The 27,700-nt window shown below is 36.1% G+C and overlaps 1 protein-coding gene across 4 annotated transcripts in view; it reads left to right on the plus strand.

Moving 5' to 3' along the window:
- The window catches only part of BMPR1B (bone morphogenetic protein receptor type 1B), a 413,050-nt gene that overhangs the window by 73,648 nt on the left and 311,702 nt on the right, over nt 1-27,700 (plus strand). The window contains exon 1 of one of the 4 annotated variants that reach the window (XM_047718018.1): nt 12,986-13,075. The exons of the other annotated variants lie outside the window; for them this stretch is intronic. The gene's annotated coding sequence lies outside the window, so the exon portion shown is untranslated. Of the gene's footprint in view, nt 1-12,985; nt 13,076-27,700 lie in introns of those variants that run through there. 4 annotated transcript variants of the gene reach the window in all.

Here is a 27,700-nt window from a genome sequence, read left to right on the forward strand (position 1 = left end):
TAAGCATCTTATTAGTAAATGTGAACAAATAAGGTGGGTTTGTGGCTTTTGGTAATTTAAATGCAAAATGATATTAAATTATGCATGATTACTAATTAATTGGACTAATGCTTGAAGCATTGTGTGATCTTGGTATTTACTTCACACCAAGAGCTACAGAAGTAGCACCACAAGAAATGTGGTACACGGTTGGAGGAGCTGTGCCTGATCTGAGAATGAGATGTTACTGTATATGGACAGGAATCATACATGGCATGAAGCTGGATCATTTCCAAGGACAGAATTATTTTCTGCTAAAATACATTTTAAGGGAATAGTTCTAAAGAGTCTAGTGTAGATTGTTTTCAAAGTGTATTCTACAGAACATAGTAAGATGTTAATGATTGCTCTTGGATTTAAAGATTCCAGGGTTAAATAATGTTTTGATAAGTGATGTAAAACTTAATTTACTGTAGAACATTTCAGAGCTTTTAATATGTTAATGTGTGTAGTGAAATTTTAAGAGGCATACAGAATATGTAGCATTTTCCAATGGCACTTGAGAATGGGTGTTTTCCTCTCATGAAACATCTCTTCACAGCACACCTTGTGTGGTTCCAAGACCAGCAGCATCACCATGGCTTGGGCCCCACCCCAAACTTATGGAATCAGATTCTCTGTATTTTCACAAACCCTCCAGGTGAATCTGATGCATGTTAGGACCACTGAACTGGGTTCCTGAAACATACTTTGGAAAATGAAGGCTAATGAACTTAAAATACTCGTATTTTTAAAGGAAAGTCGCTATTCTATTCGGAGTAGCGATATTCAGGTATCAAGTTTTCTCATGCAGAGATATATGTGTGTGTGTGTGTGTGTGTGTGTGTGTGTGTTTGTGAGAAAGAAAGAGAGAGAGAGAAAAATCATCAAAAAAAAAAAGTATCTTCATTCTTGCCAAGTAGAATAGGTGTGGTAGAATGTAAAAGGTGTTGAAAGTTTATGATTCAGGATTTAGTTAAAGTGGAGTTGGATTAGCTTTAGACTATGTATCTGACTTTATATACCACACCCTGACTACTTCGGATTCACACTTCTGTAAACTGAAGAAGTGCATACTTGCACATTGCGGATTAGAAAGTGGAATTCCTCAGAATTTTAATTTTCATAAGGAATTATACACTAATTAATTAACTAATTAATTTAAAGTATCCTGTCTCTCTCAATTTATTCTAACAGGTCATTCTGTCCTTTATGATATCCTTATGGCTCCTCTCTTAGGAAATTTTCAACAATTACTTATTGGTTGCCTGGTAGGGACTTGGTAGGCACTGTGCTAAGTGCTGGACATACATAGGTAAATGTAGTGCTGATTATCACAGAGCTTACAATGTATGGGAAGGTAGAGGCAAGGACAGATATTGCCTAAGGAGTGATGGGCCCTGGTAAGGAAGTCCAAGATTTCAAGGAAAAGAGGGGGCATGTATTCTGGACCTTGGGAATTAGGAAAATTTTTCCAGAGGAAATGTAGAATAAAACATCGTGATATGGTCCATGCAGTTTCTTATATGGCATAGTGATTAACTTGGAAAATAGTACAGGAATATTCTATCACAATTCTATATTTGGGAAGGAAAAATAGTACTCAGTTTGGGAAACATCTCTCTAAGTTGTGGCAGTTTATCATGTCACATAAAATTCAGTGTGTCTCTCTTTTGTAGGTTGAATTGTAGAAAAACGGAGACCACAATTATCCTGAATTTAAAAATGATAGGAAATGAAACAATTAAATTAAGTATGTGATCGTGGAGTTATCCAAGCCTGTCCTGATAAGTAATATGTTTAAGCTTTTGTAAGAAAATATATCAATTAAATGAATATTGCATATTTTTTGGGTTATAATGAATTTCCTTCAAAACAAATAATGAATTATACATTTGGACACCTTTAAAAGGGAAAATTCCAGATTTAGGGAAAATAATATTATAAACATTTATGACTTAAAACCTTTTTCAGGAATGTTAATGTGTAAAACCATGTGTGACTATAGACTTCTACCCATATATGTGTTTACATTTATGTGCTTCAATGTGTTTTGTATTTGTGAATATAATTATGTCTCTTTCAATGAAGAACCTATTCATACTGTGTCAAAAAGAGCTAGACTTGGGGTGCCTAGGTGGCTCAGTGGGTTAGAAGCCTCTGCCTTCAGCTCGGGTCATGATCCCAGGGTCCTGGGATAGAGCCCCGCATCGGGCTCTCTGCTCTGCAGGGAGCCTGCTTCCCTTCCTCTCTCTCTGCCTGCCTCTCTGCCTACTTGTGATCTCTATCTGTCAAAAAAAAAAAAAAAAAAAGAGCTAGACTTAATTTTAAAATTCTAATATTTAAAGTATTTTTGAGTCACTAGTTTTCATTAATTACCTATTAATTATCAACATCATAGGTAAGATTTGATTCTGTGTAGTTTATAATTTTAGATTCCTCCTCCCTTTCCTTTTTTTTTTTTTTTTTGAGAGAGAGAATATGTGAGTGTGAGTCGGGGGGAAGGGCAGGGGGAGGAGAGAAAGAGAGAGAGAGAGAGAATTTTAAAAAGGTTCCATACCCAGTGCAGAGCCCAATGAGGGTTTGATTTCTGATCCTGGGATCATGACCTGAGCCGAAATCAATTGTCAGATGCTTAACAGACTGAGCCACCCAAGTCACCTTCCCTTTTCTTTGATAAAAACTGTTTCAGGTACTGTTATTTCTGGGGCCTCCTTTTGGAAGATTTACCTCTGTATAGATATTGACATAATGTCTGAAATAGTAAAGGTAGATGTTAATAATTTTAATTTAAGTATTATTCCTTTTTTTTGGATTTGCTGCTGAAGGTAAATGGTTATCTACTCCAGGCACTATTATTATTCCAGCTAACTAGAGTCCCTTAGGGTTGATAGAGGGAGGTTTATTTACACCATGGAGCAGATGATTATTTGATCAGGTTGGTCTCAAAAATAAAGGAAGTGTAAAAGTCACACTGTATGTGTCAGATCCTGCTCTACAGTTACACTGAGCTCATCATTTAACTTTTCTGAGCATTATAGAGGTTTCTCTTCTTTAGATGTAGATATAAATAGTGCCTGCTCATAGAGCTGTTATGAGGATTAAAAGAGTTAATTACTATGAAGTACTTAGAATAGTCCCTGGCACATAGTAGATGATCAATAAATACGAGTAATTATCATGCTTTATTTGACCTTCAGTAACCTTTCATTATTCTCAGGGTATAGGAAATATCTTAACAAGGTTCATAAAACAGCCTTGTTATCTCGCCACTACCCCTTCTCCACACTTTTTTCCCCTGGACCTTCCAAGCTCCTTACCATCTTTAGGGTATTTTGCATCTGCTCTTATTCTCCCTCCTAAAACGCTCTCTTCTTCATCTTCCCTTGGCCAACTGATTGTTTTCTCATGCTTCATTGTTGAGCTCCAAAAGCAAGCCCGTAGCCCAACCTTTGCTGATAGTCCCACCAGCCCTGCACACCCCAAATTACATGCTGCCCTCCCCATTACTAGCTGTGTCCCATATAGAATTTTACAGTTTATAATGATACTATTGAGTTATTTGTTATCTTTCCACTCCATGACATAGTATGAACCCGAAACTATTTCTTAGCACATAGGCACACACAAAAAATATTTGTGTAGTGTGTGCGTGAGGGAGTGAGTGAATTATGAATGAATAAATTGCCCTGTATACATTTGGGAACTATGCATACTTGGGTATTATAAACACACATGTACTACATAATTTTTTTTTTTTCACACATGTACTACATAATCCTGACACAAGAGATTAGACATTTTTCATTTTCTTGAAAGTTGAGAAGGCAAATACTTCACTGTGCACAAGTGCACTTGAGAATTACCCATACAGAGTATAATGTTTGGTTGATTAAATAAAAAAAAATTTTTTTTGATATTTGCTAATTGTGCAAAACATAGAAGTATTATACTTGAAATATGCTAATCACAGTTGGAACCTTGCCAGTCATTTTCAATTGTCCCTGGGGATTTCAATCTCCCCGGGGGGAGCCTGGGAGAGCTACTCTGGGGCTGCGGAAAGCAGAGTTGTGTCCCTGGATGTGCATCTGCAGGTGATCATCCTGAGGCCGTTGCCTGCAGGAAATCATTGAGAATCTGAACAAGTTGGACATTGAGCCTCTGGCACGAGTCTTAAAAGTACAGATTTGTCTTAGAGGACAGATCAGTTCATGATCTGTGTCGGTCTTCCTTTTCTCCTGTCCCCTTGTTTCCTGATACTTGTCCTGCTATCTCCCTACTCTCCGTATGTTTGTCCTGTCTTTTCCTTGCCTTCCTGCAACTTTGCTTCACTTGAAAATTTTTCTTTTTTCTCCCCTTTACCTCCTCTTTGAAAAGCTGAGGGAGATTTTCTACCCCCTTTGAAAGGCTAAGATTTTTGTGTGAACCTCTGAAGACCTCTGCAGCTTTGACATTAGCAGTGAAAAACTGATCAAAATTAAACCCATTTAAAGACATTAGACTTCTGTTTCACCTGGAGCTTAAGGTTTAGTGTAGGACATGAAATTCTATAGTGTAGAACCTTATGAACCAGAACCAATAAAATGGTTCAGCAGAATGGGTGTGTTTTATCCTCTCCGGATCACTGATAATCCAGCACAGAACCTTCAGCCTCAGCAGCACACAGCAGCGAGCAGCCCTTCCATGTCTTACTCAGAAAGGGAAGTGGCAGTGCCTACTGTAGATATTTTGAGGATAAAAGGAGCTCATTCCCCAACAGCCCCCCCACTTGAAGCCAACAGTTCTTAAGAATGAGGCTGTCATTAAAATCACAGAGGACCCTTGCTGCTTGTTAGTTTTTCTTTGATTTATGAAAATATCCTTCGAAGATAGGGAACAGCTTCTTCTCATCTTGATGAGGGCTTATCTACTTGACAGCCATTCGCTTTCGCAGTTTGTGGGCCTCTTTTGGAAGATCTGTAGATTTTATTCATTGTCTGAGTCCACTTTGATTATGTAGACAGTTGTAAAGATTATTTTCTGTAGAGTGTTTTAATGTCCCATGGAACAGTAGGAGATATCTTTACAGCAATTTTTAAAATGTAAGACATGCTTTGTTGACACTTTTTTTGGTAGCAGTATGCTCACAAGATGTTCAACGACAGGGTTATTTCCTATGCATGCTAACACTTCGCCTGGAATTACTCTGCAAAAGAAATGACTTTTAAAAGTAGAATAATCTAGTAATATTAACAAGTTTTCAGAAATGGAATAAATTTTATTAGTTGGCAAATATTTTACATTGTCATAGTAATATTTTTGTTGATAAGCAAATGTCAGGAAGATGCAACAATATTCTTTTAGATGCCAATTTATATTGAAATATTCAAATACAAGTTTTGTAAAATTCTGCTATTTAAAGATTTTATCTTTAAATACCTGCTCATTGTTATTAAAAAGCTAGATTACCGGGACACCTGGGTGGCTCAAAGCCTCTGCCTTCAGCTCAGGTCATGATCCCAGGGTTCTGGAATCAAGCCCCGCATCGGGCTCTCTGCTCAGTGGAGAGCCTACTTCCCCCCACCGCCCTCTCTGCCTGTCTCTCTGCCTACTTGTAATCTCTGTCTGTCAAATAAATACATAAAGTCTTAAAAAAAAAACAAACTAGATTACCAACCACTTAAAAGCTATTATGTTTCCTATTGTTGGTAATTAATTGGGTTGTGATTGGAATAGCTGTAAATGAAGTCATTTTCAGAAATGTTTTCTGGTGTGCATTGTAACCTTTGTGGAAATCTTCTCTCGTGAGTCACTTAAAGGAGATGACTGCTGGAAAAAATGAAGGATATCATCACCTACATGTGGTCCTTGAGCATGGATACATGCTTTGTTAGGGGCTTGGTACAATAGAATGAAAAGTGTTTAGAAACTTGGTTTAAAAAAAATTAATTTCCTGGGTGAATAGTTTTTTCAGGTACATGGTACAAAACTGAAAAGCTGCATTAAGTAAGCTTTCTCCTTGTTCCTGTCTCCTGTCCACTTAGATGTCCTTCCAAGAGATAATTGCTGTGACAGATTCTTGTTATTCTTCCAATGGGTGCATGTATGTATATATGTATGTTATATACATGTATGCATATACACATATACATGATATACAACAGTATATATAGCATACATATTATATACAACATATATGTCTTTTACAACTTTTTTTTTTATTAAAGATTTATTTATTTGACAGAGAGAGCACAAGCAGGGGGAGTAGCATGCAGAAGAAGAAGCAGACTCCCTGCTGAGCAAGGAGCCCCATGCAGGACTCCATCCCAGGAATCTGGGATCATAACCTGAACTGAAGGCAGATGCTTAACTGACTGAGCCACATGTCTTTTAAATTCAAATTAGAGTAGGTGTATACACTTGTCTGTATCTTGCTTTCAATTGACAATAAATATTAGGCATTCCATATTAATACATATAAAGCTGCATCATTCCTTTAAAGGCTACATATAGTTCTCTTAAATGCACTGTATGGATATAAAGTGTTGGGTTTTTCCAATCATTCTTTATATATGTGAGTGCATAGAACTATAAGAACATTTCCTGGAGCATAGAGAGTTTGTACACCACAGGGCTTGTGCCAATTTCCACACCCACCACAGTGTGTGCATGACTGTCTGCTTCCTTAGATGCCCAGTGACTCTGTTCTCAAACTCATAAACTTTTAAGCTGGTAAAGAAAAAATTCTCTCTCTTTGATGTGTTTTACTTTGCATTTTTCTTACGGAAGTTTGATATCTTTTCATATACTTAAAAACTACTTAAGTTTGGTTATTTTAGTAAAATCTCCATTTATGTTGATTGACTAGTTTTTGTCAGTTGTTGGTCTTCGTTCTTGCTTATTGTGTAGGAACTTCTTATAATTAAGGGGAAAAATAGCACTTTGTGAGGATTTGGAAATACTTAAGTCAGTTTGTATTTAACTTGATATATGAGGGGTTTTTTTGAAGTGCATTTTTACCTAGAAGAAGGTAATTCTTCCTAGAAGAAATTTTAACCTAGTAGCATAGATACATTTTTTTTTTTTTGCCATTTACTCTGTGCCAAGGACTTTTTAAAACCTTTTAATTTGTTCTTATAAATTCATTGAATACTCAAAAAATAAAAATAAAAACCATGAGGAATTAAGTGCCCCAAATCTCACTGCCAAGTTGAACTTGGATAGTCTGATCCCAAGGTCTACTCTCTTAACTACTACACTGCCTAAATCTGTTTTCCTTATAGAGTGAAAATGTAATATTTCTGATAATTTTTCAAATAAATTATAATTCACAGGATTTTTTTCTTCCTGAAGTGGGACACTGATACTTAGCAGATATCCATTTTAATTATAATTTCTTTCCAAATAGAAATACTGATTTAATATTTACTTCAAAGTAAAATGGACAATTATTTGTTCTTATAGTTAGAAAAGCATTTTATACTCAGATTTATATATTTGATGAAAGAAATATTAGGCACGGAAGAAACAGATATCTAAGATGTGATATTTATAAATCGTACATTGATTTATCTTTTTCCATCTGAAAAAAAAAAAGAATACTTATTTACTGTGATTGGGTTTTAGGTGAAGAGTGTTAGACTAATAGGAATATTTTTGGCATAGCAGAGCCCTAAGGCAGGGTGCAACACAGATGTGGAATCATGTCTTTATGGGTTCCCAACTTCAGAAAGCTGGGCAAATGTTCAGAGGCTATTGAAATACCTTAGATCTCTATTATTCTTTTCTGGATGAGCCTATTATTGACCAAGACCTTCTGTGAATAGTTGATTGTTTTCTGTCTTAAATGTAAAAAAGAACTTGTTTTTTAAAAAAGCTACTGCTTTTTTACGTTTGCATTTAAAAAAAATTTGCAGTCTTAACCCTGATATAATTTGCTGTAGTCGTTTTATGAGTCTACAGTGGAAATCAGTAAGTTGTGTGGTGAGTCACAGGGGCAGGTAGGAAAAGGTTTTGTGGATGAAATGGTACCTGCATTCAATCTTGAAAGAGGAGGAAGCAGCATTATGCAAATAGGGAAATAAGGTTGTTCTCACTGTTTCACATCTTCATGCCATGTTGTCAAGAGTAACAGCCATGTACATTCACTCCTGAAAGTCTAGTGAGGATGCTGAGACTCACTCTGATTGGACTGCAGCTGGAGTGCACATTCCATGCCTGGTCCCACATATCCCCATTGAAACATAGGGCTTCTTGGCAAGCAGGAAAACAGATTGATGATCCAGTCATGAGTTCACATAGGACCAATGGGAAGAGAGAGTGAACTTGCACATGTAGCCCAAAGCATAACGTTTAATATCTCCTGTTTTAGGTTAAATATTAATTATAATTTTGTTATCTTCCACAATACACTTTAGGATAAATTTGAAATTCTTTTAAAAATCCCTGAGTGAAAGGAATGATTCAAAGCTGTTATTTAACCTGTGTTCAGACATCCCTCGGTGCCAGTAGGTATTTGTAAACAAGTCTTACATAATCCTAAGGCAACACTCCTTATTGTAAACACATATTTGATGTGTAAAGAGAACACTGAAAGATATTAAATACTATGTCCTACATACATTTTAAACCATGAAAAATATTGTCCACTTTCAGGGTAAGTTTTCCACAATTCATTTTTATGTACAACTACATGTAACCCCTGGAATGAATTACTTCTTGGGTATTAATAACCATAGTAAAAATATCTAAGGATACTTATTTTCAAAACATGCTTTGTATCCTGGGTCATTAAACTTAGTCTGTGAATGTGTTTAGTAGCTGTAATTGTGCTGTAGGACATTTTAAAAACCAGAATTGAACTCTTCACACCAGTTTTCTCTGAGGTAATTATAGGATGAAAAGTAACCAAAAAAAAAAAAAAAAATCTATCTTCATCAATGAAAGTGTCTCACAGTACTGTTCAGTACCTTTTAAATTTAATGATATTTTCATTTTACACATGCACACACAAACAACACACTTAGGCTTATCTGTCTGTTTTTAGGAAATAAGAGTTATTCATTTACTCTGATACCCAGATCTCATACAAGCCTTGGAGAGTAAAGAGAAACTCTTAATCATTTTCAGGCAGGACTAAGACTCGCTATGTGCCAGCCACTGTTTTAATGTTTAAAATATGATCATTTGACCCTTACATCAACCCTGAGATAGTAAGTTTCTAGCGTGATTAAATGACTTGCCCAGAGAGATGCATGTAGCTAGAAACGAGTCATGCAGGAGAACCCAGGCAGCAAGACACTAGGGCCCGTGATCTTAACTGTACAGGGTTGAATTCCAGTTTTTCTGTTAATTAAAAAGGAAACTCTTGCCAGGTCCATCTAGGGAAGTTTATTGTGAAAGCAGTTTGTGGTGATACCGTTCAGAGTCTTTTCGTTTGAAAGTGAGCGGCCAACCCTGTGTTTGGGTCCTGGCCTCGGGAGCAGGCTTTTTGCTGGAAACTCACATCTGTGCTGTGCCTTTTGAAGTCATGCTTCACTGGGTCTTTGATGTGTTTCTTCTGTCCAGGTTGCTTTCAGGTGTCTAACTTCAAATGAATGGCAATGTAGCCATTTTTTACCAATAAAATAGAACTCGGATTCTTTTATTCTTGTTGTTATGTTGGTTATAATATGCTGGATGGTTAGAGAAGTTTATGTTAAGTAATCAGAATATTGAATTATAGGGTTCATATTTTGGTTGTTATTCTATGCGCTTGTCCATTCGGTAATAAGTTAGAAACTTAAAAAAAATGTTTTTGGAAACAACAGCTGCTCTTCAAAAGTGTGATGAATGAATTTCATGTTTGTTTTGGTAAGCAACAACTGGATGGAAAACCTTAAGAATGATTTGCTCTCTGAGCCTCCCCAAGATGCATGCAGCCTGCTTTCTCCGTCTTTATTTTGGGTACTCACCTCATGCTGCTGTCAGTTCCATGATGCATTTCCAGTCTTGTTGGAAAAGTGAAGAATGAGTTGGGGCTGTAAACTCCAAGGCCAGAAACTCTGAAGAAATATTAAATCTAAACATACTTTTCTATTTTGAATCATCAATATGATTTGAATAGCCATAATATATTTGAATAATTATTTGCATAATTTTATTGTGGGTTGTTTACTTTCACTCATCTTCCTTTGTGGCTTTTTCTTGCCCTGTCTTGCCACCCTACCCCAGCCACCTGTTACAGTTACAGGAAAGAGAAGCTGATCTTAAGGCAAATTGTTTTATTGGGAGGATTCAGAGTGGCCCAAAGAAAGAATTGAACAACAAAACTTTAGAATTGAAGCCAATTGCCAGTTGACCTATGTCTAGACATCCTTCAAGTGGATGAATTCTTTCTGGTCACATTCTCTGTTCAAGATTAAGTGTCTGGCAGAAAGTGTGGGAGGACACAGGTCTGGTCTCTACTTGAGCCCATCTCTGGGCCAAAGGGATGGGGGTGTATGTACTGTGTAGAGAAACTTGCCGTGAAAGGCTGTGCAGATGGGATATTGGCCACTCTCTGCCTCTCTGCTTTCCCCTCTATCTCTCTCCCTCTGGATTCCCTGTACACTCCCTGTATTAGGCAGGCTAATTTGATACAGGATTTTGCTCTGGGGAAGAAGGATGTGCTGAAAAAAAAAACAAAGTAATGGCTCTGGATTCCAAATCAATTTCATATTGATCGCTGGCTAATTCTCAGTGAGACATGTTTTTCACTAATCAGGAGTACAAATTGATAAGATTAATGTATGTGGCTAAGATAATAATGGGCCAGAATTTAGAAGGCATGTATTTCCACCTATACCCCTCTTCAGGGAAAATCAAGAGAGGAAGAAAGAGCAAGAATTAGATTAGTAATTGTAGTGTTCTTCTGGTTTAGCTTCTTGCAAGACTTCTCTGCTGTCACCGATTAAAATATAGCAAAATAGAATGTTAAGACTAAGGAACAAGAGAAAGAAAATCATTGCAGAATATTGATAATTAGAATTTTGTAAAATAATATGTCACACAGGACATATTTTTATAGGAATTAAAATTATATATTTTGAGGAGTAGATGGGTAGAATGTTATAAGGGAATATTTTTTCTAGGATACACACACACACACGCGCGCGTGCACACACACACACACTTTTTTTTTTTTTAGTTCTTCTCTGGGATTAGCTGACATAGTTTATGTCTCCTGTCCTACTCAGTGCCTGGAACATGATTTATGAGACATTTGTCTCATTTGTATGAGCAAATTTTGGTCCCTTTCCTTTAATTCCTGACTGGATTATAAAATCTTGGAGGATAGAGAATTGTTTCACTTAACTTTTTATCCTGTTCAGCATTTGGTGGTTATTAAATACCTTGTGAATACTTATCAAGTACTTATGTATCAATTTTTATTGAAGTATAATTAATATACAGCATTATATTAACTTAGGTGTACAACATAATGATTTAGTAATTCTATATACTATTCAGTGCTCATCACTATAAGCATACTCTTAATCCCCTTTGTCTATTTTACCCATCCCCCCACCCACCAGTTTGCTCTCTGTATTTAATAGTCTGTTTTCTTTTTGCCTCTTTTCCCCTTTGTTTGCACATTTGTTTTGTTTTTTAAATCCTGTACATTAGTGAAATCATATGGTATTTATCTTTCTCTGCCTCACTGACTTCACTTAGCATTATACCATCTAGTTGTAATCCATTTTGTTGCAGGTGAGAAGATCTCCTGTTTTTATGGCTCAGTAATATTTCATTATATTTACCACATCTTTATGCATATCACCACATTCATCTAATTGAGGGACCCTTGAGTAGCATGCTTCTGCATCTTGGCTATTTAATATATTTAAATTTATATTTTTTAATAATTTCAATTCAGTGTCAGAAAGTTGTTGAATTTTAAGGCACTTCAAAGTAAATTGTCAGCCTAGAAAAGGTGAGACTGAAAATCACCAGGAAAGTCTTATTTTAAGAAAGGCCATTTCAAAACTTCAGGAGACTCCTATTTGTTTCAGTCACGGTCTAAAATTTCTACTTTATATTCTCTATTTAGACTTTATAAAACCAATTTTTATTTAAAATTCTACTTAGGGGTAAGTAAAATGTTGGGATCTAGTCAATTTACATGAAATTGTAAGAAATACTAAGTGAGTGTTGTTATCTGGATATGAGAGGATCATGGATAAAGGATTATGGGTAAAGGATTTGGATAAATGATTTCCAATGGGTAAAGGATTTGGATAAATGATTTCCTTTTAGGAATCTGTGTTTAATCTTTGTTACTTTAGGAAGCATGTTAGAAAGATTCTTGCAAATTCAGGGGAAGTAAGATATAAAAATACCAGTTTATTATAGTTGAGAAAAAAAATACATATTTATATAGTTGAGGTATTTGGTAAATAAATGTAGTTCTAGTCTATCTATCCAAACCTTTGTATTCAATCAGGAATTCAAAGAAAGGTGAAGCTAAGTTTCAGTTAAATTCTTTCATCCAGTCTATGAGAGCCATTTGAAGAGGGAAATTGAAGTTAACTGAACTCCGTATAGAACAGTTCTTCATAATTAATCCCCCAAATTACCCAGTGGGGACCTTTTTCAGTAACGGAAGTATTAAAAAACGGGAAAATTTTATTTTAAAGAAATAATCACCGTGGTGATTTTCATCTATTAAGAGTGAGGCACATTTCATTTTTTTAATTGGGGACAGACGGTCCTGACAGAGGGAAGAAGTGGTGCAGATAACTCCAGCCAGCAATGTGACCAAAGTGCTTGAAGACCAACCAGCGAGGAAACCAGGGAGCCTGGAGTGCAGTCATCCAAGGGGAGAGTCCTGAGAGGGCATTCAGAGAGGTAACAGATCATGTTTGGACTTGTAGGCATTCGTAAGGACTTTAGCTTGTATTTTTAGTGATATGAAAAGTCATTGGAATGTTTTAATCAAATAAGTAACATGAGTTATCATTGGCTTTAAAAAGATCATTTTGGCTGCTGCATGGAGAGTAATGTTAGGGCAAAGGATGGGGAAAATAGAGACTTGTGGAGTCCACTGCAGCAATCCCAGGTGAGCCAGGGTGGCAGGGGTGGGGCTGATGAGAAAAAGTAAATTCAGAATGTGTAATAAAGGAAATAAAAGACTTTGAGCTATACATGGGAGATAAATGGAGAGACGTCAGGAACAAGTATGAAGATTTTCCCAGATTAAAGGATCAAGTTCTCATTTATGGGGCTGAGGGAGACTGAGATGTGAAGGTGTGGGTAAAATCAGAAGTTCATTTTGGACAAGTGGAGATACCAATTAAAATGGGTATGTGAGACGGGAGTTCAGGGAAGTGCCTGGCAGGAGAAAGAAATTTTGAGTTTCATTAGCTTATACATATTGCCTAAAACCACTAGGCTGAAGGAGACATTTTGAGATTGAGTATAGATAGAAAAGAAACTTGAAGACTGATCCTCGAGCACTCTGATGTTTGGAGGTTGGGGAGATGAGGAGGAACCAGCAAAGGGGGTGGGGAATTAGTGAGGTAGAAGGGCGTTCGGATCGTGTGTATCCAGGCAGCCATGTGATGAAAATATTTCAAGGAGAAGGAGTTGATAACCTTATTAAATCTTGTTTAAAGTTCAGCAGCAAGGCAAGGGCGGGGTTGGTCAACCGATGACCTTGACAAAGCGGACTGGAGTTGATGGGAAGCCTGAAGGGCTGGAATTGCAGGTAGCAAGTGTAGACAGACAGTTCTCTTGAGGGAAAAACGAGCTGAGAACTGAATGGCATTTGGAGTAGGAAATGAGGCCAAGAGAAGTTTTTGATTTTTTTAAAAATGAAATTAATTCAAGCATGGGAATGATCTAGTGGAGAGATACAAAGTGGGGCCAGGGCGGGGTGGGGTGGGGAATTGCTGTAGTTCTTTTACTGAGTTAGCCAGACAAGACAATCTAGTGCAAAGATGGGCCTATGGGGTGAGGGGAGAGAAGGGTCTTAGGAGGAAAGGCAGACTGTATGGGCACAGTTGGAGGTGGGCAATTAGGTGTGGTAAGGCAAGACAAAATTCAGAGGTGTGTGTGTGTTTTACTTTAATTTTTTTAGTTATTTAGTTTCTGTGGGCTGTCTTAGATAAAGGATTATAGAGTATGGGAGTGAGGAGTAAGGAAGGGCTGGAGAGAGAAAGCAGTCCTAGAAACAAAGTAAAAGGTCTTCTGTCAGTGGATTTTTACAACAGCTGTTGCTTGTCCTAAGGTGTATTGTGTTTGTTCTCTTTCTGTTTGTTCCAGCCTTTCAGTCAAAAACCTATAGCACATAGAGGATTGTCCCGTGGCTTGCTTCTTTTCCTTCCTCTTAGTTCTTGATGCCATCCCCTCAGTCTCCCACAGGCGCTGTGAACACAAGGGTTCTTGTGTGCAGCTGTCTTTGATCAGAAAGTTAAGGGCGTGGAGGGAGAGGACAGCATCACCCTTCCAGCCTTAATTTTTCCTCTTATGCTTCAGAGTGATTGTTCTTCATTTCTTGTACCAGGGATCCCTTTGGCAGACCAGGGAAGTCTATGGACCATCTCCTCAAGATAATTTTTAAATTAAAAAGAAAAAAAAAAGGGGGCCTCCTGGGTGGCTCAGTGGGTTAAAGCCTCTGCCTTCAGCTCAGGTCGTGATCTCAGGGTCCTGGGATGGAGCCCCGCATCAGACTCTCTGCTCAGCGGGGAGCCTGCTTCTCCCCGTCTCTCTCTGCCTGCCTCTCTGCCTACTTGTGATCTCTGTCTGTCAAATAAATGAATAAAATCTTAAAAAGGAAAAAAACAAACTCTGCAGTATTCTAGAGGATAGTTTTCGAACTATAACACACTTGTGACATAATATGTGAACCTTTATTGTGCATTAAATAAGCTCCAGTGGCAGGTCGTATGACTACCTTAATTTCAAAGTAGTTAGTAATGTAAACAGTATTTTGAGATATCTGTTAACAACTGAGATATGATATAAAAATGTGATTTCCCCTTGTGACAAGGTTACTGGTATTGGCACTGTGATTTGTTGCCTGCCTTTGTACTGAAAGTGAAGACTGAATTTCCTTTTGTTAAAGGTTTATAAACACAGAGATGCAGTCTTTTCCCCATCCATGTTTGATTCTGTGTTCTGTGTGTGCACACTTTGCAGGTCGGTGGTCTTCAGGTGAATCCCCCCAGCCTCACAGGAGGTCATGCTCCTCTTCTGTCCACGACTGACTCCACTGGCAGGGATCTAGTCTTCTCCTCCCATTTTCTCTGAGACCTACTCCAAATAGCTATCCCAGATTGCTTTTACATCCTGATCTCTTTTTCTATTCATGGGGATTTTCCTTTTTTTTTCTTGGAATATACTTGCCTTTCCTCTACTTGCATTTCCCATATGGGCAATTAGTAGCCTTTCTTCCCAGGGTGTGGCCAACCCGATGACCAGCATCTGATCTTTAAAGGTTAACTGTTTGTAGAATGTGCTCACTAAATGTTTATTAAATGAGTAAATAGATGCATCTGTTTCTAATAGAAATTCACAGGCTTTTGTATTAACAAATAATACACCTGTCTTGCTTCTGGTGAAAGGACAATCCTCACAGGACTAATGAACATCGTGCAAGCCCCATAGGTAAATGCAGGAGAGTAAGTAAATTCATCAGGCAGTCCATGGAAAAGTTAACATCCTCATAGACGGATACGTTAGATTTCTATATTTAGATAATTTTGATAAGGACACTGGTTCAGATAGTCTCACTGGTTTCCATGGAAGTCTGATAAGGAAGATAATTTTATATGATTTAGAACTTGCTGGACTTGAGGATTTAGAAATATGGTTAACCTAAATTTCTTTAAGTTGCATGTTTAAAAATACAATTCTGGTTTGAATTTTGTTATTAGATTGATGTGAACATGAGGTATTTTAGATTAAAAAGAGAATTCAGTGACATAGAATTTAGCTTTGGGGACGTATTCAATACTAGTATTAGAACATGTTTTTTATACTTAATATGAATTTAATTTTTCTATCATAATTTTCTGGAATTAACTTATTTTCCTCATGCAATAACTGATATTTGAGCACATACCTCTAATGTATATAGCTATTCATATTTTATCTTATAATATTTATTTTGTTTTCTTTTAATTATTTTTAATTAATTTATTAATCCTTTTATTTTAATTATCTTAATTTTTATTATTAATCCTTACTTGAATTTTGATGTGTGGATTTATGCAAACATAAATGAGTCAGTTGAGGTAATGTAAAGCTGTCATGTTAACGCCTGGCATGTAATCACTATACAATAAAATAAGGAACCATAAACATACATATATACAAATGTTTATTTTTTCTCCAACTAGATTATAAACATTGTGTTAACTCTGTGAACATGGGATCTTGCTTGTGTTGTCCATCTTCTTCTCCCCAGTGCCTAACACGGAGTCTGGCCCATAGTATGTTTTCAATAAATATTTGTTGCATGAATGTAAGTAAGCCTGTAAAGAGCAGTGGATTATATAGGTTAGGGACAGAGACAGAAAATGTAGAGATTATTTTGGTGACTTGTGCTAAGAGTGAGCACATTTCCCCATTTTCTTACAATTATAGAAGTGTATGGTGGGTAAAGTGTAGGGAGGTCCAGTGTTCAGCATGGACACACTGGCATGACTGTCTTTATTCTTTTTGGCCATCTTCCATTCTTACTGGTTGTACACAGGCCATGTCAGATGGGCAGCATTTTAACTATCATCTGTGGTCTTCAATGAATATTTGGAAAAAAATTATTCAATTAAGCTGTATAAACAAAAGTATTTATGTATACACACAAATATATATATGAACATTACTGTGTGTAATTTTAAGCAGTGATAGAAATTTTAGCATATATTCAATGTAAACCATTTATATGTTAAAGAACTTACATAAATTAGTAAGCTATTTTACTGTATATACTTATATTAATATATACTTATATTACTAAAAATAAGATATCTTAACATTTAAGATGTTGCTTTTCCTAGTTCCAAATGACAGGCATGATAATGAAAGTACATTATTTGGTTTAATGATATTTATGTCCTTGCCAGTTTACTTGATAATTGAAATATTTTACGGGGTCTTGAAAATCTTCTTATAATGACAACCACCCCCATTAAAATTATCACATTCCATGTACCTTATTTTTTTATCATTGTTGTATTTGTCCTCCCTTAAAAAAAGGCAGAGCAGCTACTACACTATATAAAGGTAATTTTATACTTGCCAGTTGATCTTCCCTTGGGGGCTACTGTAGTTTTTATAAATAGCTTGCTGACTTCGAAGAAATGTAGTTCTGTTCTTAGGAACTCATCTGGAAAGGGCATTTCTTTGGGGATATGGAGACCATGTGTGGAATTTCAGCTACAGGGAAAATTCTAGGATTTAGACAAAGAAATATTGGGTGGTTTTAAATTGAGAGTCTATTTGTGAAAAATTGGTTTGCTTTTAATAGTTATATTTTGTTTTTAGAACTTAATATATTGTAGACTCATGGTCCCTAGTCTGGAGGCTTCAGACTCCCAGGGACCAGAAAATGCAGATTGGTACCACTGGTCATATTATCCTGGTCAGAAGTACTGATTTGAAGTAGTATATCATTTATTTATTAAAAATGAACAAGTGTTGTTTATTACTTAAAAAGGGCAATTTGTTTAGTTTACTAAATTTTTCATAATGTGGAATTCATGGAATGAAACTAACAAAAAGTTCCCTTAGGAGAGAAGCCTGACCTATGCAACTATCATAGATGTGAGATTGTTCACTCCAGAGGTTTTTATTGATTGAATTAATAAATTCAGTTGTAAATCTAAGAACTCAAACTATTTAACGGTATTTTACTTTATTGAATATTGGAGTTTGGTGAACTACTTTTTACCCCAAATTAAATTTTTTGATGCAAGACGTAAGTGGTTTTATGATATTTATGGGATGAGAATATTTGTGGGGTGTATCTTGTGTACGTTACCATCCTTAATGCAATGGATGTGTGATACCAAATCCATATTTTTTAAAGTAATTTTTGTTGTACTTAAATTAAGAGATACCCAAAATAAGCTTTGCTGTTTTCAGTGTCAGTGTTATTTTCTCTCTCTCTCCTCCCTCCATTGGGCAGGGAGGTGGGGGAGGTCATGGTTAGACTAGCAGCATGTGCCTTCATCAACGTTCAGACATTCTGAATGGATAGTGCACTGCACCCCTAATTTTTTTAAATCATTGTAAGAACTCTAAAGCTGTTACTTGAAGACTGAATTTTGTATATACCCAGTATGAAACATTTTAAAACTTTAAAACATGAAGTGAATCATTATAGAATTGCCATGGTTTGTGGTACAGCCTAATTTTTAAGAAAGCTTTGCCTTTCACATTCTTAAATGGCTTAAATATACTGATAAGAAATTCTCATTGTGGCTGTTTACAGTCTTTTTCTTCCGGATGGTGTTTAAAATACCTAACCTAAATTCTTCTTACTTCAAGTTCAAGTCACTTTTTCCTATTCAATGTGTAGTCAACGGAAAGTAACTCTGTGAGTTACTTGCATTTCCTCTGGGCTGTCTTCCTGTTTTTGAGGATGTCTGTGAAACTCAATTCCTCTACCCCATGTTACCTCATCTATAACAGTCTGTTAGTATCTTAATGATAAAAATTTCTTTAATATTCTACTACAATCCTCTTGTAATAAAAAGGAGAAATTACATGAAAATGTATTTTTGACAAAAGACTTTAACAAGTACATTTTCAAGAATAACATGAATTTCAATATAGAAATGCTTGGACATGACTGGACCAGGAAGAGTGAAATAGATTCCTGCACATATGTGTGGCATCTCTAGGAAGGTCACAGCTACAAATGCAACTACTGGTTAAAAAAATTTGTATTAGCAACTCAAAATGAGTGGTTTTGAGATTGTGGGTGTGACTTTTCTCAATATGTTGAATCACTTTTGGCAAAGCTCTGAGCAAAACAAATCCCTTCACTTTATATAGTTGTGTTCTTAAAAAATTCAGTGCATATTAAAATTTTTTCCTTAAATACCATATGTTTATATAAAACGGTGTAAGGTTCTAGACTCAGGTAATTATAAACATACTTTTCACCCTCATGAATCTCTAGTCATTCATTCAGAAGACATGAGGGACCCAAGGAAATTCTTTGGGACTCTTGTTAGGATTGTAGTAAATGTAGCAAGTTTCTCAGCCTACGAAGAACACTTTATACTCCTTAGTCATTGTGTAAGCCAAAAATGTGATCACTTATTTTCAAAAAAAGGCTAGTCTTACGTGATTTTCTTGAGAATCTTTGCTCTAAGCTAAGCTTTTAAATTTAGGGCTGTTTTCTGAAGCATCAGTAGTTTTTCTGTGTTTTTTGTTTTTTGTTGTTTTTGTCCTTAGTTGTCTATCTAATTTTTCTTATACTTTAATGTAATTGGTAAGGACAAGCGATTCATATTTGTTTCTCAGAATATACCTAGAGTGTCTTGAATGGTGCAAGCTAAAATAATCTAGGTGTGAAAATAAATCTAAGCAAATTACTAGTTGCTAGCGAATCATTGTGGGTGAATACCAAGACATCCTTTCATCTTTTTTAAGTGGAATCCCATCTTGTGTAAAGATTGTTTTATTTTAGAATATGTGTGTGTGGGGGGATCATACCAAACATTTATAGAGCACTTACCTAACCGTGATGTTGCTTGCCTTACCTTTTATTTTTAAGTCTGTTAACCATTTGGTGAAGCAGGCATTATTAATACCTTTATTTTACAAAAGAGAAAGCAGAGCTGTAGGATGTTAATTACCTTGCTCAAGGTCACACAACTATTAAGTAGGAGAGCTCGGATTTTATCTCAGGCTTCTTTGACTTTACAGTAATTACTCTTTAAGTTTCAGTGGTGTTCGCATGAATCTTTTCAAAGGTGGGTCATCACTGCTAAAACGTGCCTAGTACAGACCTTCAGAGAAGCTCTCTCTATCTCTTTTCCAGTAATGTATTTATGTGCAATTCCTCTTATTTTCCATTCTTTTGAGTTAGCTAGATGTGTGGAATGTAAATGTGAACTACATACGAAATTCTACTTCGTGTTATTGAAGTGTCAGCATGGCAATGAGAAATGGATGCCAAGTACTTCAGACTTGCCACCATCGTGATGGTCATAAGTAATCAGCAAGTGAGCTTAGTTAGCCTCTGTGATCTAGAATAATAGAAAATATGAAAACACTGCCCTGTACTTAACAAAACTGTATGAATAATAATACCCAGAAAGCAGAGGGTCATGTTTTATTTTTTTGTTAACCACTTTCAACTTCAACTCATGGGTAAAGTCTCCGCTTTTTATTCTTCTGGTAAGGTTATTCTTTTTATTCTTCACTTCTGTTACCAGTGAAGAAAAAGAGTTTGCATTTCTGTACCGGTGATATTTGTGACTTCTAGATAAACAGTGCCTTCTAGTCTCCTGTGTGTTATTTTCAGCATTAATAAATTTTTTTAAAAAATAAAGTTATATTAATGGATCAAATGAGTTCTTGTAATTGACAGTGAAATCAACAGATTCTAACTTATATTTAAAATTTAAAGAGGCTTCTCATTAAAAATAGCATGTGGTTGCAATTGCTGACAGCCTCCTCCAATTTTCTGCTAAGAGAATAATGAAGACCTGGAAACACACTCACAGTATTGGGGAAAAAGAGACTGATACTCCATTGCTAGAAATTTTGATACATTTCTTCCCTCTACAAGGAACTAGATTAGGAAAAATAGGATTATCTGATGAAACAACTCAGTATAAAGTTGGAAATGTAATTTTATTCTTTTGTAACATCATCTGCTTGCTCAGACACCCATGATCTTGAAACACTGAGGAGAAGGGGCAGCTCTCCATCTTCTGTAGGGGTGTTGTTTTTCTGGGGAAGCTATAGTATCACCATCACTTATGCCTCCACTCTCTTAGTTTTTCTGTCTGTCCAGCAGCTTGAAGAACATAGAAAACAGCAAGGACATTAAAGATGAGGATAGTTGGAGTCATAGACCACTACATCCTGAGAGGAAGATGTCTCCCGAGGTAGAAGGCTCAAAGTGGGAATGGAGAACTGAATGGTAGGCATTTTAGACTTCAGGTGATTCTTTTTCAGACCATCAGTATGTGAGGACAAGGGTCTTTCAGCATCCAGAAGGCAAGCTTTAAGATAATGCCTGATGGCCACGAGAATTCGACTTTTAACTCTTTGTATCTATCTATATTGCTGTTAGGGCACTGAAAAGGGATTTCTATAGCCATTCAAGAACATGGTGAGCCAGGCCAAGCCTTCTGTTGGATGGTGGACACCGTCACCTGAACAACTTGGACTTATTAACTGATACCATACACTTCAGGATAAGGGTTTATCATCCTGAAGATGCAAGAGAAAAGCACATTTTGGAGAGTTCTTTGAAAAACTACAAGGACATTTAGAAAACAGTTTAACATAGCATCAGGTAGAAGGTGGAGTATATGTGAGCCTGCAGCAAAGAGCTGCAAGGAAAAAACTAATTCATGTTTCTATAAAGGGGGACGACTTCAGAAAAGAGTAAAACCATGAAAGTGGAATTCAAGACTTAGAGGAGGCAAGAAGGAAGAATTAATGTTTTGAAAAACTGAATCAGTAGTGGGAAGAACAAACTTGAGGAACTTAGATTTCAGAGAAACATCAGGAAGTAAAAACAGTGAGATAAAAGATAATAAATATGGGGAGAGAGAATTGAAGTCCAGTCTAGGAAAGATAAATACAAATGAGCGATAAAAATCTGAAAAAAAAAAAAAAATCGGACTTACTATTTTGGAAAGAAATGAAAATAAAAATGAGTTTTCACTTTAGGCTGATCAAATTAACAAATATTAAACAAGTGAAATGCCCTTTTGATGCAAGCTCAGTGAAAAAGTGCTGTTTAAAATGTATAGTCATTTAAACAGTTTGGTAACATTTTATTAAAAAGACTAGCACTTTATCTAAAGGTTATAGTCATGCATATATAATAGATTACTATATAAGGAGGGACGCCTGGGTGGCTCAGTTGGTTGAGCCGCTGCCTTCGGCTCAGGTCATGATCCCGGCGTCCTGGGATCGAGTCCCGCGTCGGGCTCCTTGTTCTGTGGGGAGCCTGCTTCTCCCTCTGCCTCTGCCTGCCACTCTGTCTGCCTGTGCTCGCTCTCTCTCTCTCTGACAAATAAATAAATAAAATCTTTTTTTTTTTAAAGATTTTATTTATTTATTTGACAGAAATCACAAGTAGGCAGAGAGGCAGGCAGAGGGAGAGGAGGAAGCAGGCTCCCTGCTGAGCAGAAAGCCCGATGTGGGGCTCGAACCCAGGACCTGGGATCATGACCTGAGCCAAAGGCAGCGGCCTAACCCACTGAGCCACCCAGGCGCCCCTAAATAAAATCTTAAAAAAAAAAAAGGATTACTATATAAGGATAACAAACTGGAAAAATTCTAGTAAACTGTGAGACACTGAAATGTAGTGATAATTTATACCCCCAAAGTCATGGTTTTGAAACTATTCAGCAATATGGAAATGTCCTTCCAGTATAATGTAGTTTCAGTGTTTCCCAAGCTGGAAGCTAATTGATGAACAAGTAAGATGTGTTTAGTGGGAAATAAATTTGGGAAGATGCTTGCTCCCCAAGTTTGTGATGACTTGCTTCCCAAGTCATTTATTATGAACTAAGTCATAATAAATCTTAGTACCTTATAGACTCTGAGAAAGCTTCAATGGACCTCTGCTCACTTTGCTTAAACCTTTTCATACCACTTTAAATACCACAGACAATTGTTTTTAGTGGAACAGATATTAAGATTATATTAACATCTTCCACAAGAATGTTACTTAAATACCAGTTTGGGAAATAATATGGTAAATGAAAAAAAATTATATGAAATCAAAGTAAATATACCAAATAATTTAAAATTATCTCTGAATGGTAGAATTGTTTTGTACTTTTATGGAACTCCGCAATTTTTCTTCCACAGGAATTTCTTCAATAAGAATGCAATACTTTTTAAAATAAGAGTATACAACAAATGTATTTAAAAAGAGAAATTTTGGGGCGCCTGGCTGGCTCAGTGGGTTAAAGCTTCTGCCTTCTGTTCAGGTCATGATCCCGGGGTCCTGGGATCGAGCCCCACGTCGGGCTCTCTGCTCAGCAGGGAACCTGCTTCCTCCTCTCTCTCTGCCTGCCTCTCTGCCTATTTGTGATCTCTGTCAAATAAATAAATAAAATATTTTAAAAAAGAGAGAAATTTGAAGAACTCTGGCTATAAAATTAATAGTCATAAGAGGGCATAAAATAGAATCATTCTGATGGAGTTCATGTCACGATTATTTGCTGTTACAGAGTGTTAGATTAGGCACTTTCAAATAATTTTTTATTAACATATAATGTATTATTTGTTTCAGGGGTACAGGTCTGTGATTCATCAGTCTTACACAGTTCACAGCCCTCACCATAGTAAACACTTATTTTTAAGTATGTAAGGAGATCTTTTGACCAAATATTTAATCATACACAGAATTTGTTCTCCTTAATCGTGAATGAGTTCCAGTAGACCAAAAAATTAAGAATTATCCTGAATCAAAATAGAGTGAAATAGTTGTTTTTGGTTCCTTTATTTTGTTTTAATCAAAGAACTGAATGCAACTCTTATCTTAGTCGTTATTAACACCAACCATATGAAAAATAGGACAGGGTGGTTAGTTGCTGTGATGGTTGACAGTGTGCCTGGTATGAGCCTGTTTGTGTGCACGCACGTGTATGTGTGTCTAATCCTTCTTCTTCCTCATTTTCTTCATTTTTAATACATCAAAGTGAAAGACACTGTAATCCTATCTCCTCAGAATCTTTCCTCCACCTCTTCCACATCAACTTAAATTCTTCTAATTATTCACAGATGAGATTAAGTCCAGAAGAATTTTTGTTCATGTTATTGCTCTATTTCTCTTCTTTGTTTTTCTTGTAGAGATGGCACCTTTTCTTTTTGTAGCTATGTTAGTAGATAAGCACGTCCACATAGTTTGCTATTGCCATAATCATATTATTTTATTAATGCAAGAGTTTTAGACTAACAGAGGCAAATCTGGAAGTGATTTAGATCATGGCCTTTTTGAAGAATTTGAATTGTGTCTCCATCAGACTGTCTAGAGCCAGTTACACTGGGAGGTGTGAGAAGTAAGCATTAAGAGGTTACACGTTGTTGGAATGGGTAGTATTCACTGTAAATTGTGAAGTTGAAAGAAATGCATGTCCTGGTTCATCTTTTATTTTTTTTTAATTTTCTCAATTATTCAAGTTCACTTTGCGATTTAAATTGAGGACCACAGAACACAACATTAATACCCTTCCCATGAGGGATGCTTTTATACTGAAGAGTCCATAAACCAGTCTTATTTTATGTACTGTAGTGTTGATAAGGTCACTCCCATATTAATTTGGTAGTTAAGTCACATTTTCAGAATAACTTGTACACATTTTTAGAATGTTCAAAGGTATAAAGTACAGGAATCCTCATATGGTCAACTCCTGCATTCTTGATTTGGTGAACACTTTGATCAGTGTAGTGTGGCAGTTTTGCAGCAAAATCTCAAACCAGGTGGCATAAAGATGATGAGTCTTAAAACAACTGGGTTCAGTGACAAGAGTTTATTTTTTATTTTTTTAAGAGTTAATATGCAGTAATAACTCAATACTAATACTTGAGAAACCTGTGAAAATAACAAAACATTTTTCAGTTATTTTGGCCCAGTCTTTGAGCAAATTACTTAATTGTGTATAAATAAGTAAAGTGTGTTGTGGTTGGGATTTCAAAAGTAAATCATTTCCATTTTATCATGAAAAATCCTTCTCTTCCTGGGTCTCCAGAAGCTCAGTGAATGATTTGCATTGTGATCAGGGTGGTTTTCAGGATTTTCATCTGTAACTAATTAGAGCTTGGTTTTTTGATTTGAAATTCCACCTCCTTGGTTAAACTTCCTAATTGGAATAAGGGAAGCACATTTTTCTGCTCCCATTCTCCCTTCACAAATGATTCCCTAACACTTCTTAACTTAGGTGGAAGTACTTCTGATGAGGGGAGAATTAAAGATTGAAAGAATTAAATTAACGAGACTGTTACTTTATTTTGTGTCCAGATTTTTTTCACAAAGGGAAAATTTTTGCTCTCTTATGTGTGGGGATGAAATGAAATAAGGTCTGAGAATTAGCTGATATATTGTACAAACTTGAAGAGAAATGTGTATTTAGAAACATTTAGAGATCCAGATATACTAAGATGATGAGCAAATATTATTTCCACAATAGTTATCATATGTTATAGAATGAGATATACATAATCTCAGGGCAACTCATGAAAACAAGGGCCCTTTCTTACTTATTTTTTAATTCTCAGGTCTTAAATAGCAGATTCACAGAATAGGTTTACTTTAATATCCATCAAGAAAATTTCAAAATTGAGGTACAGGTATTCAGTCGATTAATTGAATTCTTTGTATCTTTCAGTCTCTGTAGCTAGGCATATTCCTTTTTGTTTGTTTGTTTGTTTTGTTATTGTTTCTTTAAGAAGTGGCTACATAGAGATTTTCTTTTCTTCTTTTTTTTCAGTTTTCACAGAATTTTGCTTTTCTTCCTATTAAGCATTGAGGTTATAAGTTCAGTATTATAATAGTTCAAACCAAAGAGTTTGGCAGACCTAGGGTGCTTGGTTCTAGGCATTTCTGCTGCTGATCCATTCTATAAGTTCTTGGACTAGGTATACCTAACAGTCCAATTTCACAGATCCCATTCCATTTCATTCCATTCTGTTCTTTATTCCTTCACATGTATGTGTACATTTTTCACTTTCAGTTTGAGTTATAAGTATTATGATGCAGTGATTATGGGAGAGGGTGGTGCAAATAAACTAGAAATTTGTAAATTTGGACACTTTTTTTTAATGGAAGATTTTAGTGTAGAGAGTTTTATGGTCAGTAGAAATGGTGCTTCTAGATAATTTACCAGTCTCTATCTGACTCTGGAGAATACTGTTTGGTGGTGGTCACCCCAAGAAGTCAAGTGGGACAGTGAAGCACCCTGTTCTTGGCAATATGAAATGGTGAATAGCAGGATTAGGATTTTCCTTTCTGCTAAAATTCTAAGATTTTCAGGTTATTCAGAGTGAACGGTGAAGAAAGTAGTAGTACTCAGTATTTATTTTGCAGTTGCTATTTGGTTTCTAATTTAGGTTGTGTATTTTCCTTAATGTTTCATTTTGACATAATATATCTTAAATGGACTTTTCTTGTGGATAAACATTTTATGATATAATTTTTCTCAAGTTCTAGGAGACAATGTGGCTGTGTTTTATTTACTTGAATCATTTATGATGAGAACCAGACTCAAACTTATTTCAGAAATACTGTTAATTATACAAGCGAAAGAGGCAGATAAGTTTTTCATTCATTTATGCATTTCAGAGTTGCTCTATGGTGTATTCCTGAAACCATACCTAAATAATCGTACAGCATCTTCTAATATTGGTAGATATTTCATACTTGCCCATTGGAAATTATATTTCATTAAATGACTACACAGTAATGTGTGGTTGTCAGGCAGAATGAGAGTCAGTAAATGGGCAATTAGCACATGGAAACGAGGTTAATGGTAATGGAAGTTGGATTCAAATATACATGATGAATTGTATAAATTATTGCTTTTATTATTGTAGATTTTAGTCAATATCCTATTGGTATTTATAAAACAAAGAGAAGTAAAAAAGATGATAGGTCAGATTATGTCTTCAGTTATTAACATTTTTAGTGGGCAGAATTCAAAGAATATGTGCTACAGTAGCAATACAGCAAAGAAATAGTTGTCTGTGGCTTGAGTGTCCACTGTTGTAATTGCTGGAATCCAGTTTTCAAAAGACTTTCTGAATGGATTTCAGCCTCTCCCATTTTGCAGCTCCTTATGGCAGGTGGACAGTAAGCAGTGGCAGGTAGGAAGATGTTGGGATAAAAATCAGAATTAAGAAAAACTCCCAATTATTTAAAAAAAATCAACACTGAGGTGCCATTTAGAAGATTTGAGATATGGGGAGGAATAGAAATAGAGGTAGGACTGGAAAATCATTTTGGGAATTACGGTGACACGAATGTCATTGGAAAGAAGTGCTTATTAGCTAATATTTCTAAGCCATGTAGTTTTGTCTTATATTTATTTTCTTTTCTCTCTCTCTCTCTTTTTTAGAGAGAGAGAGTGTGAGGAAGGGCAGAGGGAGAGAAAAGAATCTTAAGCAGGCTCCATGCCCCATGTGGAGCCCAATGTGGGGCTTAATCTCATGACCCTGAGATCATGATCTGAGCTGAAATCAAAAGTTAGATGCTTAACAACCTAAGCCACTCAGGCACCTCTGTTTTGTATTTCTTTAGAAATGGATCCTTTAATAAGAGTCAAAGACTTATCTAAAGGACTTAAATTTCATTTAAGCAGGTAAGAGGGAGAGGAAGAGGGAGAATATTAAGCAGGCTCCTCACCTTGTGCGGAACCTGAATGGGGCTCAGTCTCACAATGCTGAGATCATGACCTGAGCCAAAATCAAGAGTTGGACGCTTAACCGACTGAGTCACCTGGGGGCTCCTCTTAGAATTTCTTCATGGTGGATTAGG

This window comes from Lutra lutra, chromosome 2, assembly GCF_902655055.1.
Source record: "Lutra lutra chromosome 2, mLutLut1.2, whole genome shotgun sequence".
NCBI classification, from domain to species: Eukaryota; Metazoa; Chordata; class Mammalia; order Carnivora; family Mustelidae; genus Lutra; species Lutra lutra.